The following is a 6,627-nucleotide window of genomic DNA, read 5'->3' as shown; positions in this document are numbered from 1 at the left end:
CAAGGTGAATTGTTAACCACTGGACCACCAGGGAAATCCCATGGACATCCTCCCATAGACTTCAGATCAGCTCTTTCTTAAAGTACCTAATGCAATTTAAATGCTATAAAAATACTTGACATTGTGGGGAAATTCAAGTTTTGGTTTTTGGAACTCACTGGAATTTTTCCCCCCTGAATATTTTCAATTTGAGATTGGTTGAATCTAAGGCTTTGGAACCCGTGTATATAGAGGGCTAACTGTATTCTGTATCTCTGGAGGTAATGGGTCAATTTGATAAGAGCTTGATATGCTAGGGGCAAAGGCCCCATCCTGGCTTTGAAAAGACTTAGAGGTTCACAGTTCTGATTGAACATAGGATCACCAGGGGAACTTTTAAAAACCCCAGAGCTACTCAGGGTCCTTTGTGGTTCTATACAAATTTTAGAATTGTATTTTCTATTTCTGTGAAAAATGCCACTGGAGTTTTGATAGGAATTGCAATGATTCTATGGGTAATATGGGTAATTTGGTAATATGAGTAATATAGACATAATAATATTAGCTTCTCTGATCCATGAACACAGGATATCATTCCATTTATTTTTATCTTCTTCAATTACTTTCATCAGTGTCTTATAGTTTTGGTGTTTGAATCTTTCACTTCCTTGGTTAAATGTATTCTTGTTTTATTGTTTTCAATACTATTATAAATGGGATTGTTTTGTCAGATAGCTCATTTTTGGTATACAGAAACACAAGTGATTTTTATATTTTGATTTTGAGTCCTGCAATTTCATTCTTTATTTATTTATTTTTTAGTTTTAACAATTTTGATGGGGTCTTTAAATTTTTCTGTAAACAAGATCACCTCATCTGTGAACAGACACAAGTTGCTTCTTTCCCAATTGAGTGCCTTTAATTCCTTTTTCTTTCCTATTTGCTCTGGCTAGGATTTCCACTACTGTGTTGAATAAGAATGGTGCATGTGGGCATCCTTGTCTTGTTCTTGATCTTAGATCGAAAGCTTTTAACTTTTCATCATTAAGTATGTTGTTAGTTGTGGCTTTGTCATATACGGCCTTATTATGTCAAAGTATAAAGTATTATGTCAAAGTATTCCTCCATACCCACTCTGCTGAGTTTTGATCATGAAAGGATGCTGAATTTTGTCAAATACTTTTTCTGCATATATTCAAGTGATCATATAATTTTTATCTTGCATTCTATTAAAGTGGTGTGTCACATTTATTTATTTGCATGTGGTACCATCCTTACCTCCCAAAGATAAGAACTGGAGGCATCACACTCTCTGATTTCAAACTATATTATGAAGCTATAATAATCTAAACAGTGCAGTACTGGTGTACAAACATATAGACCAGTGAAATAGAATTGAGTGACCAGAAACATTTTTGACAAGGAAACCAAGAATACTCAATGGGGAAAATATGGTCTCTTCAATAAATGATGTTTGGAAAACTGAATATTCACATGCAGAAGAATGAAGTTTGATCCCTATCTTACACCACTTAAAAAATTAACTCTAATGGGTTAAGAATTTAAGCATCAACCTGATATCATGAAACTTATAGAAGAAAACTTAGGGGAAAAGCTCTTTGGCATTGGTTTTGGCAGTGATTTTTGAAAAAATATGACAATAAAAGCACAAGCAACAAGAGCAAAATATAAACAAGTGGAGCTACATCAAACTAAAAGGCTTATGCACAGTGAAAGAAACAGTCAACAAAACCAAAAGGCAATCCATGGAATGTGAGAAAGTATTTGAAAATCATATATCAGATAAGGGGTTAATATCCAAACTATGTAAGGAACTCATGTGACTTAATAAGAAACAAAACAAGATGAAAACACCCCAAGTGATCTGATTTTAAAATAGAGGACCTAAATAGACATTTTTTTCCAGAGAAGACATATAAATGGCCCATAAGTACATAAAAAAATGTTCAACATCACTAATCATCAAGGAAATACAAACCAAAACCACAACAAGCTATCACCTCATATTTGTTAGAATTGCCATTTCTACTAGGCAAGAAATAACAAATGCTGGCAAGGATGTGCAGAAAGGGGAACCGTAGTACACTTTGGTGGAACTACAAATTGGTATAGCCACAATGGAAGACAGTAAGGAGATTCCTCAAAAGAACAACCATATGATCCAGTAATTTTACTTCTGGGTATTAATCCAAAGAAAATGAAATTACTACTTCATCGAGATATCTACACCCCAAGTTTGTTGCAGCATTATTCACAATGTCCAAACATGGAAATAACCTAAATGACCATTGATGGATGAATGGTTGAAGAAAATATCATGCATGTATATATGCATATTTTCCCTTCACAATGGAATATTACTCAGCCATAAAAAGCAATCCTGACATTTGTGACAACATGGGTGAATGTTAACTTCATCATACTAAGTCATATAAGTCAGAGAAAGACGAATGCTGTGTGGAATCTGAAAAAGCCAACTCAGAAACAGCAGATTGGTGGTTGCTGGGAGCTGAGAGGTGGGGGAAATGAGGAGATGTTGGTCAAAGGATACCAATGTCCAATGTCCAGTCATAAGAGCAGTGAGTTCTGGGGATCTAATGTGCAGCATGGTAACTGTAGTTAACAATGTTGTGCGTTAGTTGCTCAGTCATGTCTCTTTGTGACACCATGGATTGTAGCCCACCAGGCTCCTCTGTCTATGGGATTCTCCAGGCAAGCATACTGGAGTGGGTTGCCATTTTCTTCTCCAAACAATATTGTGTAACAGCAATAACAAAATGGTAATTACGTGAGGTGAAGGATGTGTTAAGGAACTTTAGTGCCATGAACATTTCACTATATATATATATAGATAGATAGATAGATCAAATCATTGCACCTTATACACCATTATATGTCAATTATATCTCAATAAATCTGGAAAACAAACAAAAACCCAACCCAGAGCTCAGACTGCTTGCCATACCAGTTAGTTCAGAACCTCTGGGGGTAGGACCTAGGCATCAGTGTATGTTAAGATCCCTGGGTAATTCCATTGTGCAACAGAGGTTACTCCCTCTCTGGAAATGGGGTGTTCTTTGTAGGAGAAGAGAGAATGTGTTTCTATTTGCCTTTCTAACCAGGCTTTTGTTGGCCTCCTCTGAGCCTTCTACTCAGCTGGACTGGGCCCTGGGCTTTGGTCTCTATCCTCATAGAGTCCAATTTTAGCTGGAATCCTCTGAAGTTGATTTAGCTGTACTCCCTCACCCTCGATATTTGATCACCCTCAATATCTGATCACCTCTCCTCATCCCCTACCCACCATTTCCCAGTGGTATCTAATCCCTCTGGCCTGCCCTCATCAAGAATCCTGTTTGGTTAGTTTAGCAAGAATTATCCTACCCTCTTCATGATTTTCCATCCTCTGCCCCCTGTGCTGCTCCTTGGCTATAAATCTCCACTCCCATGGTATTTAGAGTTGAGCCTGAGCTTTCTCCCCTTCTGCCAATAGATCCGCTTGAAGAAAAGTCTTCCTTACCATTTTTAACAAGTACCAGAATAATCTTTTCTTTAACACTACTACTCACCCGTAATGTCTCAGTTTAAGCCTTAGATGTTTTTCCCAGTAAGTCTGAATTAGGTGTCTCTTTTATGTGTTTGCAGCACTCCCTCTGCTCCTTCTATCAGTTGCTACTATAATTTCCTGCATGCTTTTCTCTGTGTCCCATTTGACTCAAAATGCCCTGATGGCAACACTGCGTCCATCTTGTTCCACGTGAACAGCAGCAGTGAACACTCACTGCATCACATCCGGACTGTGTGTCACTCCCTGTGCGTATTATCCTAGTGAATACCTGTCTCAGCACAGTGATCATCTCCATTTCACAGGCAACAATCTGAGAATGGGAAAATCAATTAACTTGCCTCAGGTCACACTGCTAGGAAGTCCTTAGCTAAATTAAGTTCCTGACACATGGTAGGGTGTTCAATAAAGGCTTGCTGAGTGAAAAAAATTAACACATGAGTTGCTTTCCTCTCTAGTTTGTCACAACCTCTCTGGTGGGATAACAACCACAGTGAGATTCCCTTCCCTAACTCTCATCCTTACTAGGGTTCAGCTTTGACCTCTTCCAAGTTTTCGGCCCTAAAGTAGATGGGCTGAGAGTTCTGACCTATTTATGACTGAACAGCAATAACTTCTGACCAAAGGGGTAGTATCCCAGCTCTTTTGACAGAGCATACTAAGAAAAAATGAAAATAAGAGAGGAGAGACTCTATGGGTACCATTTCCCGAACTTGTACTTTCAGCTTGAGGACCCAGTGTGGGAGGAATAGGGCATGGAATTGTTGCAAAGAACCCTTAAATCCTTAGACATGTTGTGCATTTTCTGAGAATGGAAATAAGCATGGTTTTCCACTTCTAGACATACTATTGGATTTATTATTGTTGCAACCAATAAAGTGTGAGCTCATCTAAGATTATTATTGAATCCATATTAGCTTCCCATCATCTTATTCAGTAAGTACAAACTGAAGCAATAAAATATTTTGTGGGGTCCAGTGGGATATTTTTCATTAAAAATATGGAATGCTTTACCAGTTTGTGTGTCATCCTTGCACAGAGGCCATGGTAATTTTTCTGTATCATTCCAATTTTAGTAGGTGTGCTGCCGAAGTGACTACTGATAGAATTTTTTCAGTTATTAGTAGTAATAAAAATTCTAAGCATTTATTGCCTGAGCAGTGTATTGTGGATGCAGAATATCTCATTTAATGCTCAATCAACCCTTTGCAATGGCTACTGTTATTCTCATTTTGTATATAAAGAGCACAGGATATCCTAGAACATTGATAATATTTCCTGCTTAATACTATGATGAAGACAGAACACCTGGAGGACTGCCAGGACACTGCCAAAGTGGCAGAAACAGGAAGGGTCCATGGAGGTTCAGATGCTTGGGTGGTTGGAGGGAGGATGCTAATACTTATATCTGGACATGGAGGAGGGGCCTCAGATAGACTGACCATGTCTAAAATTTAGGAGCCCATGATGATCCAAAAAAGAAGTGGTATATACCTAAAGATTGTATGTGTGCTGTGCTTACTCGCTTAGTTGTGTCCTACTCTTTGTGACCTCATGGACTGTAGCCTGCCAGGCTCCTCTGTCCATGGGGATTCTACAGGCTAGAATACTGGAGTGGGTTGCCATGTCCTCCTCCAGGGAATCTTCCCAACCCAGGGGTTGAACCCAGGTCTCCCACATCGAAGGTGGATTCTTTACCATCTGAGCCATCAGGGAAGTCCAAGAATACTGAAGTGGCTGGCCTATCCTTTCTCCAGGGGAACTTCCTGACCCAGGAATTGAACCGGGGTCTCCTGCATTGCAGGTGGATTCTTTACCAGCTGAGCCACCTGGGACGCAGGGGCTAACGTGGTTACCTTGGAAAACAGCAGTGTTCTGGGGTGAGATAGGGAAGATATGTAAGGATCTGGGACCTCCAATGCTGAGAAGAGTGGTGCATGGATACTCAGGCATTCATTGATCCCCTCCCATGTTCCAGACACAATGCAAGTGGCTGCAATACAGTTCTAAGCAAAAGAGATGTGGTTTCTCTCTTAATTCGAATTGTTTAGAGAAAAGTATTCAAATATTAGCATAATACACAATTTAAAGCTGTGATAGATACAATGAATGAAAGGTACAAGGTGCCATATAAGTGTACAGTAGGGGAATGTAGTCTCATTAGGAGGATCAGGAAAGGCTTTCTTGAAGGAAAAACTGGAGAGAAGGAAGGAGAGGAGACATCCCTGGAAGAGGAAACAGCTTGTGCAAAGGCCCTGAGGTGGAAGGAAAGGGATGCATTTGAGAAAATGAAAGAAAGCCAACATGTCTACAGCCCAGGGTGCTGAGGAAAATACCTCTGGGACTCTGGGAAGGCTGGAGAACAAGAGAAGGAGCAAGCCATTGAAACGCGCCTCCAAGCTAAGACCAGCTGGACTAAGGTTATTGAACTGTAGGTCTGAGTTTCCTCCACTGGCCCCATGCTAGAGATCTAGGTAGTCCCAAGGCAGCCTTCACCATGTTTCCTGGCAGTTTCTCAGATGACAAGTGCCCTGGTTAGGGGAGGAAAGTTAGGTTTGGCTATAGATCTGCAATACCTTTTTCAATTTGAAAATTCTGAAACTCTGCTGAGCCCGTGGGATTGTGTGTCCAGTGGCTCTTATACTGGTTAAATCTTTAGTAGCACTGGTTTAGAGCAGTGGCCTTCTCTACCTTAGCTGCACATTAGACTCACCTAGTAGTCATGTATGGATGTGAGAGTTATACCATAAAGAAGGCTGAGAACCGAAGAATTGATGATTCCAAACTGTGGTGTTGGAGAAGACTCTTGAGAGTCCCTTGGACTGCAAGGAGATCAAACCAGTCAATCCTAAAGGAAGTCAACCCTGAATATTCATTGGAAAGACTGACGCTAAAGCTGAAGCTCCAATACTCTGGCCACCTGATGCGAAGAGCCGACTTATTGGAAAAGACCCTGATGCTGGGAAAGATTGAGGACAGGAGAAGTGGGCAACAGAAGATGAGATGGTTGGATGGCATCACCAGTTCAACGGATGTGAGTTTGAGCAAACTCCAGGAGAAAGCAA

General features: G+C 40.1%; 1 non-coding gene across 1 annotated transcript; it reads right to left on the bottom strand.

The window, feature by feature from the left end:
* Positions 1-4,556: 4,556 nt before the first annotated feature.
* LOC113893818 lies at positions 4,557-4,662 on the bottom strand. Its single transcript, XR_003511348.1, has one exon. It is a non-coding gene; the product is annotated as a U6 spliceosomal RNA (small nuclear RNA).
* Positions 4,663-6,627: the final 1,965 nt, after the last annotated feature.

The sequence above is a fragment of the Bos indicus x Bos taurus genome, chromosome 5, assembly GCF_003369695.1.
Source record: "Bos indicus x Bos taurus breed Angus x Brahman F1 hybrid chromosome 5, Bos_hybrid_MaternalHap_v2.0, whole genome shotgun sequence".
NCBI lineage: Eukaryota > Metazoa > Chordata > Mammalia > Artiodactyla > Bovidae > Bos > Bos indicus x Bos taurus.
This window is presented reverse-complemented; position numbering and strand designations above follow the sequence as displayed.